Raw genomic sequence first — 16,133 nt, 5'->3', positions numbered from 1 at the left:
TCTGGACTCCGTGGGCACTGCATGGCATGGGTGCACTTACATACATGCAAGCAATACACTCATATACATAAAATAAAAATAAATGAAGTTTAAAAAATATTTTATTTACTATTTTTAAGTGTATGAGTGTATTGCTTGCATGTATGTGAGTGCACCCATGTTGTGCAATGCTGCGGAGGTCAGAAGAGGGCTTTGGATTCCCCTGGAACTGGAGTTAAGGATGGTTCGTAGCTGCCATGTGGGTGCTGGGAATCGAACCCGGATCCTCTGCAAGAGCAGTCAGTGCTCTTAACTGCTGAGCCATCTCTCCAGCCCAATAAATGAAGTTTTAAGAAAGTACATGCACGCTCTTCATTAACTCTATAAACCTCTGATGTGTGCTTCCCTGACGATGCCCTTCCTCTGATATAATACCTACTACCCTGGTGCTTGGCACAAGCCTCACTCCCTCAGGGAAGCCTTCGTGGGTCTCCCGGCCAGTCACAGATTTGTGTTATAGATTCTATTGTACTCACTACAGTTGTGCACTTATAACATGGTGCGTATTCTCCTACTAGACGCCAAGCTCCACAAGAGCAGGAATACGGTCTGGTTTTGTTCACTGTATCTCTAACACCGAGCTCTGACAAGCAATCAGTAAATACTTGAGAGAATCCATATGTGTATGGAATAATGAGACAGAATGCGAAGTCTAGAAAAACAGTAGTGCAATGCGACAGGTAAATCTGGGATGATGACAGCGGGCAGGAGAGAGGATGTGGTGGGTGGGTAGAGTGGAGATGTCTAGCGGACCAGAGCTTCTCACGCTGTAAGGTGGGCAGAATGCACAGGATCATACAAAATGCAGACATTCTGGGTGGGGCCAGAGCATCTGCCTCCGCATCTCTCAGTCTTCCAAGTGATGCTCAAACTATCCAGGGTCTGCCCGGGGAAAGAGTAAGGCACAGATACCTAGAAAGGTGCATCAAATGTTAGAGCAGGGTCAGCGGTCAAGATCTGGGAATCAGCAGGAGGATATGTGTTACCCAGTGTGTCCTTTTTCCAAAGTACAAAACAGCCTGGGGACTGAAAATCAAGCCTCAGGGACGGTGGGGGACTGCAGACTGGGTGTGGGAAGATGATGTGCAAAGGGGATGCACTGAGTCCCTGTCAATACATTTAAGGAGCTCCAGGAAAGGTCTATTCTTCCGTAACTAGAGAGGGACAGGAAATCTCAAATAGTAATAAAAAAAAAATTCCAGAGTATATGCAGAAACACATAATCAAAGAAAATTCCACCCACCCCACCACCTCCACCTTACCCTTTTCAATGAAAATGTCACTGGAACCATGGATACGTTTTCTGAGTAATACAAAAAGTTATCAAAAGACAACAAATGTGTTCCTGAATGCTTTAACTCACATTCAATAGAAAATGTCAATTTTGTTGCTTACTTTGTGCTTAAGACTCTCGGGTGCATTACCTTTTCATAGAAGGCATGGCTGCATATCTGCACAAAGTGGCACTTTAATGGGCAGTGCCTCTCAGAGTCACTTTTGAAAATGATGTTTGCCACTCTGGAGAGATGGCTCAGTGGTTAACCACTGGCTGTTCTTGCAGAGGACCCAAATTTGATTCCCAGTACCCGCATGTCGACTAACGACTGCCTGTAACTCTAGCTCCAGGGGATCTGATGCCCTCTTCTGACCTCTGAGGGCACTGCACAACACAGGTGCACTTACACACATGCAAGCAATACAGTCATACATATAAAATTTAAAAAGATAATACATTTTTTACACTGCACAACACAGGTGCACTTACACACATGCAGGCAATACAGTCATACATATAAAATTTAAAAAGATAATACATTTTTTTAAAAAAAATGATGCCTGCACTGGCCCCACCCATGGGGATTCAGCACCCTGAGCCTTTCTTTAGAAGACACTCGAAGGAAAGGCTGGGAGTCAAAGGCCAGAGAGGGGTTTTTAGGGCCCCTCAGAATGTTTTGCATGGCGGACCTTAGAACAGAGACTGCTAGTCATTCTGCAAAGCAGCTAAAGGAGGTATCATGGCACAGACCCTGAGCAGAAAACCAACAAATCACTTCAAGTAGGAGCCTGGGAATGAATGAAGCCACAAGAGCTGAGGTGCTGACCACACGCAGGGATTTGCAAATTGATGCTTCTCTGAGCAGATCTAACACCTGTGCCACCCTGGCACTGTGACTTAGACCATGGTTTATAATGCTTCCCAGCATGGATCACATAGTAGACTCACGCTCAGAGAGACTTTTCCTACCTCCCTGATTGTCACATCAGACCTTGGAACCTAAGAACAATGTCATTAAAAGATACTTTTTGAAAACTGCACAATGTTCTTCCTACAATTGTTCCTAAAGCAAGTCTTGATAAGAGCTTGCCTGACATTCAACTACCACATGATCTGAGCCAGGCACTGTTTTCAGATTGTCTTGAAATTGTATCTTAAACAATTTAGCCGGACAATGGATGCCGACTAATTGCCCTGTTTCCTGTGCTGAAGTAATTGGGGAACTCAGGGTTTCTATGGCTTCCTTTATAAGCCTCTTAATTCTAAACAAAGCCAAGACCCAAACAGGACGCTGGCCTCAGTGATCAGAGAAGATCGCAGCTGCAGCTGATGCCATTGATGATGACATGGGAGCCAAGCGTATTTGTACAACGTTTAAAACCAAACAGCTACAGCTTTGGGATGGCTTGGGCACTTGTGGTGAATTCTACTATGAATACCGTTCTTAATCAAAGATGATACTTGGAAAACATATTATAGAAAAAGGCACGATCTCACAATGCATACAGCCAGGACTCAGTAAGTACTGGGAAGGTTAGAGATAGCCAAGGTGCCTAGCACACTGTGGGACACATTCTGAATACTCAATAAAAGGCATTCGCTTATTCATTTAAGATTGTTCTTTGAGGCAGGGTCTCAGGTAGCTAAGGCTGGCTTCCAACTCACTATGTAGTCAAGGCTGACCTGACTCTCCTGCCTGTACCTTCAAAGTGTAGGGCTTATAGACATACATCACCATGCCTGGCTCAAAAGCATTTTATTGGTGTTAAGTTTCTGATGCCATCAAGTGTTGATTATAGACTCCAGATTTTATAGGGTTCTCCTGATAGCCTTACAGACATATAAACACTTCATTTTTTAAAAAATTCTATTTTTTTTTTAAGTTTTTTGAGACAGTGTCTCACTATGTAGCCCCAGCTGGCCTGAACTATGTAGACCAGGCTGGCCTCAATCTCGCAGAGATCTACCTGTCTCTGCCTCCTGAGTGCTGGAATTAAAGGTGTGTATCATCGTACCCAGCAAAATGTTACTCATTTTAAGTAAGGCAACTTGCTACAGTTCCGAGTTGGTTACTACCACTCTAAGCTCACCAGAACCAGAGGCAGAAGCACACTGACACAGGTCACCACACCCTGGGCATGTGGGATGCCAGTGTCTTTGTGCCAGGGTTGAGTAACAGGACTTCTATGACAATCCCTTCATGACTGCTCCAGAGCCTGACAACAGTCAGAGGTAAAGTCACCATTTATGTCCTCAGGTGCTCCATGCTGATCTGCCCAAGCCAATAACCCACTGGCCAATAGGCAGGATCCCAGAGCACAGGAGTGGCATAGTCACCTCAACTTGATCAAAAAGAAAGGATAAATTATTCCATTGCTTTTTTGAAAAATAAAGAAATTAGACCTTTAACTCAAGAATGCAAGGCTCAGGTCAGGTGTGGTGGCATATGCCTTTAATTTCAGCACTTGGGAGGCATAAGCAAGCCGATCTCTGGGAAATCAAGGTCAGCCTGGTCTACACAGTGAGTTCCAGGCTATCTGGGGCTTTAAGAGACCCTGATACAACCCCCCCCAGCCCCCCCACACACACAAAGAAAAGGAATGCCAGTTTCAGGGGTTTCAGGGGTTAGGGATGTAGTACCGTTGGCAGAGTATGAACATAGTGCACAAGGCCCTGAGTTTGATCTTCAGCACTACATAAACCAGAAGGTGCCCACCTATAATCCCAGCCCTGAGGAGGAAGTAGAGGCAGTAAGGCCAGAAGTTTAAGGTCATGAGACCTTGAGAAATAAATAAATATTGATTCTATTTTCTTTATTTATTTGAATCAAAGTCTTATGTAGCCCAAGCTGGCCTAGCTTGCTATGTAGTGAAGGGAAGCCTTGAAGTCCTGATTTTCCTGTCTCCGCCTCCCAGGTGTTGGGATTATAGCACCACCACGCCCCGCTCAATTTTAAAGAAAGCAGTCTGGATTTGTAAGCACCTAATGTGAGAGGACTGCTACCAGAACCAAGCCAAGTAAGCATGCTCAAGTCGACCTTTCCAATACTACCATCTAGTGGCCATCAGAGGAAAACACTCACCCCCAACCCTATGATTCAAGGACTATAAGCTCAGCTCTGTTCTTGCTTACCACATAGTCCCACTTTGGGTATGTAAAGATTTCTCCACAGCCCCGTCTCATTTTTCTAAGTCCTCTTCCCTGCTTGGCTGAAGAAAACTCCTCCTTCCTTCCTCTTTCAGTTTTTTTTTTTTCTTTTCTATTTTTGAGCCCCAACAGATGACCAATCTGCTGAAGAGGTAAATTTCCAGCACAGAAAAGAACAGGATGTGCCATCAGCCATGGGAGGCAATGACTCATCAGATGAATAGCAATTCTCATCAATGATCAATATTTAATAGGTTTAACACAGATTCTTTATTTATTTGGCTGTTGGATTATCTGTATTGCTTTGGGGCTACATTTTGAGGAGGGGAGAGAGAACAGGTCCCCAACAATCACATCACTCACTCACAGCTTATGGTTCCTTAAGAGGAAAATAAACTCACTCTCCAACTACATCTTCCACCTCACACTGAGTGGCTTCCAGGCCCTCTGCTTTGGAAGCAGGCTAAGGGGTCCTTGGAAGGAGGTGGGTATGCCTTTCTATAGGTACAACTTACAGGCGTGAGGAGACAGCTCGGTGGATAAAGCACTTGCCTGCAAGAGTGAAGACCAGGTAGGCTAGAGGTCCACTTGTAATCTCAGTGCTTGGGAGGTGGCAGAGACAGGCCCAGACAGGCATCCCTAGGACAAGCTGGCTAAGCAGGCAAGCTGAATTGACAAACTCCAGGTTCAGCAAGAGACTAACTCAGTAAATAAAGTGGAGAGTGATCAAGGAAGACATCTGCCATCAACCTCTGACCTCCACAGGCACCCATACACATGTGTGCAGCCACATACCTGTGCATACACATGTTCACACACACATACATAGGTACTACATACACCATCCCCACACACATACCACATACACTTAGAAACATTTGGGCAAGGATCTATTTATCATTTGCTAAGCAGTGAAAAATATGAAATCAAACTATAAGAATATATGCTGCAGTTACTTTTAAAATGATTAAGTTACTTTAAAAATATTTTATCTCTTTTATGTATATGAGTCTTTTGCCTGAGTGCACGTGTGCCATGTGCATTCAATGCCCCCAGAGGCCAGAAGAGGGTGTTGGGGTCCCTGGAACTGGAGGTATGGATGGGTGTTAGCCACCATATGGGTACTGGAACTGAACCTGGGTCCTCTGCAAGAGTAACCAGTGCTCTTAACCACTGACCACTGAGCCATCACTCCAGTCCCTCATTAAGTAACTTTTAAAGAAGTGATTAGAATGACTTTCAAACTAGTGACTTCAATATGTGGAGAGACAAGGGCATCCTCTGCAGGAGCTTATTAAAATATAACCTCCTGGGCACAACTATAGGGATTTTGTTTGAAAAGGTCCAAGAATTGCATTTTAAAACACATAAAAAATAATTTTTTCAGGGACCAGTGAGATGGCTCAGCAGGTGCTAACCATCAAGCCTGACAACCTGGAGACACACGTGGGGAAAGAACTAAGTCCCATAAACACTTCTCTGATCTCCACATGTACAACCGACACCCCTCCCCATAAGTAAATAAATGTAATTTTTTTTTTTTTTTTTTTTGAGACAGGTCTCCTTGTAGTCCCAGCTGGCCTAGAACTCACTATATAGCCCCAGCTGACCTGGAACTATGTAGACCAGGCTGGACTCGGTCTCAAAGAGTTCTGCCTGCCTCTATCTCCCAAGAGCTACGATTAAAGGCATGTGCCACCACACTCAGAAACAAATGCAACTTTTTAAATTGAGAGAAAAAAATTTTTTCAAGCTGAAATTCAGAATCTACTATATACAGGTATGAAATTGTCAAAGAGAAAATTTAATAAAATTTATTAAAAAATAAAGTTAGAAGAAAACAAGTAGAACTCAGGTCTCCTTTAGCTAGATTCAATTGTTATAATTTTGGCACATGCACTTTTTCTTTCCCCTCTCTTACCTTACACTTACAACACACACACACACACACACACACACACACACACACACACACAGAGACCAAGCTTTCCTCTGAACCACTTGTTATAGGTCTAATATCCTTTTACCTCTAAATATTTTAGTGTATATTTTCCAAGAACAAGGACAGTTCATAACCACAGAACAACTACTACACATAAGACACTGAACATTGACAAGGCATTTCTCTAATACGCAGCCTATATGAAAACTTTACAAATTATTCTGTTGATGTCTTATATTTCTTTCCTCCAAATGTAAACTGGAATCATGCTTTGTTTTACCTCCATAGACAACAAATTTTAATTTTATTTGTTTTAATTTATTTTATTTTATTTTTGCTCATTTGTTTCTTGAGACAGGGTCTCCCTGTAGCCCCAGCTGGCCTGGAATTCACTATGTAGATCAGGCTGGCCTCCATCTCACAGAGATCTGCCTGCCTCTGCCTCCTGAGTGTTGGGATGAAAGGTGTGCACCACCACGGCTACGTTTTTATTTCTTATTTTATGTGTATGAGTGTTTTGCCTGCATGTATGGAAGTGCACCCATGTTGTACAATGCTCAAGGAAGCCAAAAGAAGACATTGGATCCCCTGGACCTGGAGTTGCAGATGGCTGTTAGCTGCTATGTGGATGCTGGGAACTGAACCCAGGTCCTCTGCAAGAGCAGCCAGTGCTCTTAACCACCTAACCAGCACTCCAGCCCAGAAGACAATGATATAGTCAGCCTCAGCACCACACACTGGCACACCCTTAATCACCGAATCTCCAGAGTTTTTTCTGGTTCTGTTTGTACCTATAACTAGGGTCTTGGTTGGGCCAGGGCCCTTATGTCAGTTTTTGTGTTCATGTTACAGTTGTTTCCTAAAGCTACAAACAAAGCATTTCCATAGCTTACCAGCTGCCCCATCACTCAGGATGGGAGAAGCACTTCCTAAACCACTGTTGGTAAAGTAACAGACTTTCCTATATGTCAGTGCTGGGATTAGCATAGTTGTCAAAACAGGGAAGAAAGGGAGTTCAAAAAGGATTTTAGTCTTTCTATTATATAACCAGATGTCTTGGCTTGTCCACTCAAAGTCACTGACATCATTCAGATACCAATTCTTAACAATGTATAACACCCAGGGTATCACAATCAAGAGGTCTGCACAAAAGGCGTCCTTTCTCAGAAGCAGGTGCAAGAGTCAACAAGCAGTTTCTTTTTTTGGGGGGGGGGTCTTTTTGAGACAGGGCCTCCCTGTAGCCCTAGCTGGCCTGGATTCACTATGGAGACCAGGCTGGCCTCAAACTCACAGAGATCTGCCTGCCTCTGCCTCCCAAGGGCTGGGATTATAGGCATGCACCACCATGACCAGCAGCAAGCAGTTTCTTTAAGGGTAGGAATGGAGGCTGGAGAGACGGCTCAGCAGTCTCACCTGGTTCAGTTCCCTGAACTCACATGGTGGCTCACAACAGACTGTAACTCCAGTTCCAGGGGATCTGATAGCCTCTTCTGGTCTCCAAAGGCACTGCATACATGTGGCACACATACATACACACTGGCACTCACCTATATACATAAAATAAAATAAAAATTTTAAAGTAGCAATGAAAGAAAAAGATGAAAGAAAAGATTTTGTGTGATTTATTAGGCTTGGCAAAGGTTCTTAAATTCAGCCAAATGAGTTAAAAGTGAGTGCTGTTAGTTTTCATTTAGGAAGTACCCATACACATTAGAAAACACGTCCATCGACATGGTTTCATTTTAAATTATATGCAGCTGATAACAAAGCTGTCCAAAAATGGTACAGGAAATTTAATCTTTTTCCATGACTGAGTTTTACAAATGGATCAATACTAACCACTACCCTCTGCATAACAATACAAAGGTTAATATGTTAACTTAAGAGTTAAAATTAGCTTTCAATGTACACAATCAATACTGAAAATTCATTAAATTAAGAGCTGAGGAGACAGCTCGGGAGATAAAAGCACTGCTAACAACTTTGATAATCACAGATGGTGTAAAAAAGATCTTTAAAAAAAATTTGGATACGTGTTTACAAAAGTATATATTTTTTGTTCATTGGAAGTGCATTTATTAAAAAGGGCTGGAGAGATGGCTCAACAGTAATGGCTAGAGTAATGGCTGCTCTTGCAGAAGATGGGGGTTCGGTTCCCAGCACCCACAGAGTGGCTAACGACCTTCCTTAATTCCAGTTCCAGGGAATCTAATGCCCTCTTCTGGCTTTCACAGAGATTTCATGACATGGATGAACTTGCATGTGGGCAAAACACTAATAACACATAAAATTTAAAAATAAAGTTTAAAAAAAAGTGCATTTATGAAAGATTCAGCACTGAGACTTTGTGATCCTAATACTCCAGCAGTATAATCAGGAGATAAAATCGTTTTGTTCCTCAGATCCTGTCATTTGTTCAGGGAGGACATCTCCAAAGGAAGACGACCCTGGTGTGGTAATTTGTCCGATCAGTTCAATTCAAACCGAGACCCATAATTAGTGCCCTTGTTCTCAACAACTTCAAAATGTCAAATAGTTTTCTTATTATGGAGCCCCAGGTTTATTTATAGATTTTATTTATAGTTTGGATATCATGACACTTTCAAAACTAACAAAATTAAAAAGTTAGCCTTGACACTGGGGTTGAAGAAGTGGTTTAAGCACCCAGGGCAGGATGAGAAGGTAGCTGAGGGAGCTGCGGGCAGCGGGTGGGAAGAGGGAAGCCAGTTGTAAAGGAAACAGGCTCCCAGTCCTGCAGGTCAAACCCAAGTTCAGTTACCCCAAACAAGTCTGGAAAGTCCTTTTTCTAACCTGAGGTATTACACAGGGAAGAGAGGACAGAAACTCCCCAGTGTGCTGCAGGACCCAGGACCCAGGACCCAGGACCCAGGTTTCCCTCAGGAGACCCCTCTCCTGACTGATAAGGCTGTCCCTGGGAGTCTGTACAAAGTAAGATTTTTATTATTTTAATGTTTAGGAAGATATTATGGTGCTCATACCCTCACAAATCAAAGGACTCTCCCCTCCTCCCAAGGTTGTTTCTCAAGACACAGGTGTGGGCTGTGTGTAACTTGGCCTCCCCTGGGTTGTCACTCAACAGTGACTGGTGAACTGCCCTCTTCCCTGCCACTTTGGTGAATCTAAAATCCTGAAAGTCAGAAACCTCCTGGTAGAGGAAAGGAAACACAACAAAAGCTCTGGCTGGAGGGCTCTGACCAGGCCAAGCAGTGAGAACACCACTTCCAGCACTTACCTCGGACTAGGGTGTCCCCAAACAGCCTCCAAAGCAATCCCCAAATTCCAGCCTCAGACTTCTTTCTTTTCAGGGACCAGTAGATCTTGTTTATAATTACTTTTGGCCTCCTTTCTTATTACTTTGGCAAAGGAGTTCCGGACCATTTACTCATTCAATATTCATTCACTCGGCCCTAGGCCAGGCCAGGAAGTGGCATGGGGGTGGGGGAAGGCAGAGGTGCTGGGAGCCTAGGCTCTACAGGAGATGAAGAGCCCCAGGGGACAGGAGGCACACCAGAGGAGCTGGGACCTTCTGGGGTGGGGTGAGAGAGAAGGGACCAGCTCACTGAGGCTTCCAGGCCTAGGGAAGACTCCAGACTTTGCAAGACAGCAAGTGAAAGGTCAGGAGGGGAAATGAAAGGAGGTTTTAGGAGCTCCGTGGAAAGAGGAGCCTGAGGGATAAAGAAAGTCCTAGTGAAAGTTCAGAGCGGATTAGAATAGGTTCTGCAGAAATCCAAGGGACTTTCACACCAAGAGGAATTGCAATCTGGCTAGAGGCACAGCATTGGGCAGCGGAGGGTGGGAAGCCCAGCTTGCTTACCGCGTATTAGTGGAGATGAACCTCAGAGACTGCCTACTTTTCTAAGACTCAGTTTCTTCATCTATAAAGCACTGCAGAGAATATGTATGCAAATTAGCTACTTTTATTAGGTTGATTCTTTTTAACCCCAAGAGTTCAGCAAGCAGAAGAAACAGGTTTTAAGGAGATTGCATAGTGGGCAAAGTACTAGTCACACAAGTTGTGAGGACCTGAGTTCAAATCCCTAGAATCCCTGTAAAAGCTGAGTGTATTCTGTCTACAATCCCAGTGTGGCTATGGTGAGGTGGGGGGCAGGATCCCCAAATCCTGAGCACAGTATGCAGAGACAAGCAACAAACGAGAGACCCTAATTTCAAACAAGATGAATTTGAGGATCAATACCTAAGTTTGTCCTCTGACCAGTATATACGTGCTGTGGCCCACCCGTATACACATATACACACAGACATCATACACACACACACACACACACACACACACACACACAGACCATTCTGTGTCTCTGTCTTCGTCTGTCTCTCTGTCTCTCTGTCTCTGTCTCTCTCTCTCTTTCAGAAAAAAATGGCCAAAAAAACTCAGATTTCTCCTCAACGGACAAGAAAGATCTTTTGCATAAGGCTGCATAAACGTGGAGGAAAGGGAAAGGTAATCAAGCAGAGGGAAAGGATAAAACCCATTCTGAGAAGGCTACGGGAAAGTCTGGGAGAGATGAATGTTTGGAAGGACCAGAATCCTATGGTGACTATGTTTCAAAAGTGTCCAGCATATATTTCTGTGCACATGAGCCATACTCACTGTACCACTGTTCACAGTGTATCTCCTTCCATGGATTTCCATGGAAAGAGTTCTAAATGGATCCCTCATTCTTGGAAAAATCTGAATGGTTCATCAGACCATGAACCAGGGGAGAAAGCATGAATGGACAGCAAGGCTTAAAAACTGACAATGGAGCGTGTTCAATACTTAGCACCTTCTACCTAAAACTAAGCTACTAGTCTCTTTTCATCTTCTTCCCTTTGGATAGTTCCACCAGGCTCCAAAGAAACTGGAAAACAGGATGGAATAAATTTACTCTACAGGGACATGAATCAAGTCGCATAAACTTTACAAAAATACTGTGTTAATATTTGCCCTCGGGCACAGCCACACCCATTTGGGTGTCAGCCTCTGGTATTTCTGTCTTGGGCTCCAGCCCCCACCCCTTTACAGCCAAAAGCAGCAGAAGCCTTCATAAAAGAAAACAGCTAAAGTCACTTTGAAAGGTTTGAGATGTGCTAATCGCAGCGCATCCCAGCCAAGAGACTGGAATCTCATAGTGGACTGTCCCGCCAGCCTTGGTCCCTGCCAAGAAGTCTGAAACCAGGGGACAGCCAGGCCAGAGAAAGCCAATCCTCTCTACCAGTGGCCCTCGCCATGGTTTTATCTCAAGGAAACACAGAAAAATGCTCCAGCACTTATCCTTACCCCCACCACTTCCCAGCTTCCTCCTCTTCGTTACTATCAGCCTGGGAAGATTTCCCTAGGCTACCTTTTCTTCCACTGGGCTTCTCAGGCATGAGCTCTGGGAGACTCATTCCAGCTCTAAAGCCCTTTGCCTGGAAGGCTTCAATCCCACAGGACATCTCGGGTTAGACTGAGCACCGTAACCATGCCAGCTGCCAGCGCTTCTAGAAACCGAGATATGAGATAAAGATGTATTTTTAAGCCGCCTGTTCAGCTTCCCAAGGCTTCATCTCTTTATAACATGAGCATAGAAAATTAATAAAACTTGTTTTAAAAATACTCATAACCGTGGCTCGATGGTTCATTGCATGTACTGCTCTTGCAAAGGACTGGGGTTTGGTTCCTTGCACCCAAGTTAGGAGGCTCACAACCACCTAAAACTCCAGTTCCAGGGGATCCAACATTCTCTTCTGACCAATGAGGGCAATGCACTCAGGTGTACAATCCCACACTCAGACACATATATACATAATCTAAAAAATGAAAATAAAATTTAAAGCCATAAAAAGTTATGCTACTGTATAGAATAGTGGTATTTGAGTCCAAGTGAATATATATATGATATATATATCATATATATCTATATATATACCATATTATAGATTTCAAACGTGTTTGAAATGCAAAACTGTATAATGGCCTGTAAAAATAATAAAAGATAAAAATACTTAAACTCTTAGAAAAAAAATATTTTACAGCTAATGTTACATTTATTTGAATTGTGGCCCTCCATGTGTTGAAGGCCTGAACTATACAGAAACACAAGTCATCCCTTGATGCCAAGGAGCACTTGGTGACTCAAATTAGGAGCATCTTAGTGGGAATATCTTAGCAGGCCTCTGATCTGCCACTAGCAAGCTAACATGACCCTGGACAAATTGACTTTCTAAGCCTCCTTTCTTCCCCTGTAAACATTTCTGAGGAGCACTGATTTCATCCCCAGTGCAGTCCAGGGCCTGCCACACCAGTCTCATAGTCAACACCTCCACCCACTTTGGTCCTAGTCCCTAGGCCATTCCCATACTGGGACTGTTGTTGGTCCTACAGAGGAGCATCAGAGGTTTCCAAATGCTTTTTTACCCATCATCCCTCCTGACACTGAGGCTTTTGCCTGGACTGCTCCATTTTACAGACTGGTAGATTAGTCTCAGAGAAGCGTGCCTAGGTCACAGTGAACTCCAAATGCCATGTTGATTCCCCACTGGGTTTTAGCATTACATACTTCCCAGCTCTCAGTCTCTTGACCCATGCCACTCAGAGGAAGGTGAATTACCCATGATTCACCGTGGGTAAAACAGAGCCCCACACTTAATCACTACTGGCTCTGTAATTTACTGATTACATGTACATTCTTACCCTTTTGAGATTATCCTCTAAGCACTCCCTGAGGCTCACATGTAGGTAAATTTCCTCTTATGAAGGAAATGGTCCAGAAAAACCTTCTTTCTCCCTAACTAATTCTGCAACATTAGAAACTTGAGTAATGATATGGGTATTTATTACGGCTTTCCCTTGACTGTAAGGTGACACAATGATTTAACAGGTGTTCAAAAACAAAACAATTTAAAGGAACAGGACATCCAAAGGATAGTGAAGGTCAGGGTCATCTCAGCACCTTTCAGAACTAAGAACTGCAGCAAGCAGCCTCCTCTCACTTTAGTGAAAGGTGTAGGCTGGAGCGCACAGCAGGACATCCAAGGCCCTTCCAGCTCCCAGGCAGCCATCCCAGGGTTAATTATTAGCTGGCAAAAAGCAAGAGTGAGCCACCCAGTGCCTGAGAGCAGGCCCTGGGTTTGACCTTGGGCCCCTCCTAGCCTATGACCAGCTCTTTTCCAGGGAAGTCCTCAGAGCAGGCTGGACTCTCCACAAATGTGCTCAGCCAGACCCTTGCTCTCTCACTTGTGCTGGTATACCTGATGGTTCCAAACCAAGGATCTAATAAAGATGGTCATGGAGTGTGTGTGTGTGTGTGTGTGTGTGTGTGTGTGTGTTGGGGGGTGTCTATAAACTAGGGAGACATTCTGAGTGGCAAGGGCCCAGATCTGCATCTGGATGCAACCCTGCCTCAGAGTTCAAACCAGGCTTAGGAGATGCTCAAGCCCAGCAGAATCTACCTGGATGGCTGTGCCAAAGCAAGATGGTTCAGGTGATAGCTGACTCTGGAGAGGAAGAGAGCAGCACAGGGATCCCCAAGGGTGTACCCCGAGGAGCGCACCTGGAGCCAAACTGCAAGCTAACCTGCAGGGGCAATCTTGTTTGTTTGAAGTGTATTTGGAAGCAATAATAGCTGAACCTTCATATATGCAGTTCTACAAGTCTGTGATATCAGGAGCCCACAGGTATTTCTGACCTTTTCTGTTCCTGTTTTACAGTATTCCACCAAGTGGGTGTACCTGACCATGGCTAGGCATTCAAATGACTCTTAATTAGTAGAGCTCAGATTTCAAAGGAACCCACAGAAAACAGAGGAGGAAGAAGGAGCATGTGACCTAGGACAGGCACTAACTTCAGGGCGGTATGGCCCAGGCGGCTTTCCTTTAGGGCAAAACTCCGAAAGCTGAGTGAGTGAGCTGACAGGAAGAGGCTAGACCAATGCCTGGGCAAAACTGGCAAGACCAATGAACAGGTTATTTATGACAAATTGGGAAAAATAACCATATTTTCTGTTTTCTGTCTTTTCTACTGGGCAGAGCAATCTCTACACTGGAATAGATGGACACAGGGAGGTGGGAAACCGTCCTGAACGCCTCCTGTGACCAGTGATACATGACATTGGTCATTCCATCAGAAGTAGGATCTGGGGCTCTGTACCTGAGGTCAGCCTGTGTGTCCCAGAAGTCTCCCCTATAGAGACTCCAGACAGAGCTCAGCTCCCTCCAGACACACCACTGTTAACACATCTTCCTTTTAAATTGTGCAGCTTAAAAACATACAGGACAGGGGCTGGAGAGATGGCTCAGCGATTTAGAGCACTGACTGCTCTTGCAGAGGACCGGGTTCGATTCCCAGCACCCACATGGTGGCTACAAACTGTCCTTAACTCAAGTTCCAGGGGAATCCGAAGCCCTCTTCTGACCTCCACGGCATTACATGACACAGGTGCACTCATATACACGCAGGCAATATACTCATACACATAAAAATAATAATAAATAAAATATTTAAAAAATATGTTTTAAAAAACATATGGGACATCAAATTTGTTATTTTAACGAACAATTCAATGACATTAATTATATTCATCCACAATGTTGTGCAACCATCACCACTCTGTATTTCCAGAAAATTTCCATCACTCCAAACAGAAACTCTGTACCCATTAAGCAACAACTCCCCGGTTATTCCCCCACACAAGTCCAGGCAAACCGTACCTTCTATGAATTTACTTATTCTTATCTTTCACTGAACTGGAATCATGGCGTCTCTCTTTCTGTGTCTGGCTGACTTTCTTTAGCTCAATGTTCTCAAGGTACTTCTCTATGTTTTAGTATGTGTTATTGGGTATTTCTTCTCATGTCTCCATAACATTCAGTTTCATTAACTCAATGCATCTGTCAAGAGGCATTCATTTGAGTGTTTTTCAATTTTCACCTGTTATGACGAGTGATGCAATGAACTTCAATGTGCAAGAATCTATTTGGGGGGCTAGAGAGATGGTTTAGCAGCTAAGAGCATGTATTGCTCTCAGAGAAGACCCGAGTTCAGTTCCCAGCACCTCCATCTGGCAGCTTACAACCACCTGTAACTCCAGGTCGAAGGGATATTGGGTCCTCTTCAGGCCTCCACAGGCAACTGCACTCATGTGTATATAACCCCTCACAGACATGCATACACATAATTAAACATAAAACATAAAAATATGTTTGGGTCCTTGTCTTCAATGCCTAGGAATAGACTGCTAGATCATATGGGAATTTCCACATTTCCCTTTCTGAAGATCCAGAAAACTTTCCTATGGAGTCCAATCCACTTCACATTTCTACCAGCAATGCAAGGTTCCTGTTTCTCCATGTCCCTGCTAACACCTGAGGTTTCCCCAACCCATCCACTTTTTTTCCCCTCATAGAGTCATTCTCCAAGGCATGCATGGTACCTCATGGCTTGGATTTGCCCCATCATGACTAAAGATGGTGCGCATCTTCCCACATGTCTCCTGGCCTTCCATCTTTATAGAAGTGTCTGCTTAAGTCCTCCATCCAGTTTTGAAATGAACTTGTCAAAATGAGGGCTCAGTTGTAGGAATTCTTTAAGTTCTGATTTTGTCAGATCTATGATTCTGAAACATTTCTTTGATAAAGTCCTTTGACGCACCAGAGCTTTAGTTTTGATGGAGTCCAGTATGCCTGGCTTATGCTTTGGGTGTCATATGCCAGGAACTTACTGCTAAACCC

General features: G+C 44.0%; 1 protein-coding gene across 5 annotated transcripts in view; it reads right to left on the bottom strand.

Annotated features, from left to right (window-relative positions):
* Positions 1-16,133, bottom strand: part of Ptpn3 (protein tyrosine phosphatase non-receptor type 3) — a 175,052-nt gene that overhangs the window by 99,134 nt on the left and 59,785 nt on the right. Inside the window, exon 1 of one of the 5 annotated variants that reach the window (XM_029556936.1) lies at positions 9,658-9,730. The exons of 3 other annotated variants lie outside the window; for them this stretch is intronic. The gene's annotated coding sequence lies outside the window, so the exon portion shown is untranslated. Of the gene's footprint in view, positions 1-7,817; positions 7,866-9,657; positions 9,731-16,133 lie in introns of those variants that run through there. One more of the 5 variants, XM_029556938.1, reaches the window with a different exon arrangement.

Source organism: Nannospalax galili, unplaced genomic scaffold (genome assembly GCF_000622305.1).
Source record: "Nannospalax galili isolate Female #2095 unplaced genomic scaffold, S.galili_v1.0 scaffold666, whole genome shotgun sequence".
In the NCBI taxonomy this organism is placed as follows: domain Eukaryota; kingdom Metazoa; phylum Chordata; class Mammalia; order Rodentia; family Spalacidae; genus Nannospalax; species Nannospalax galili.
Note: the sequence above shows the minus strand (reverse complement) of the source record. Positions and strands in the feature narration are given on the sequence as shown.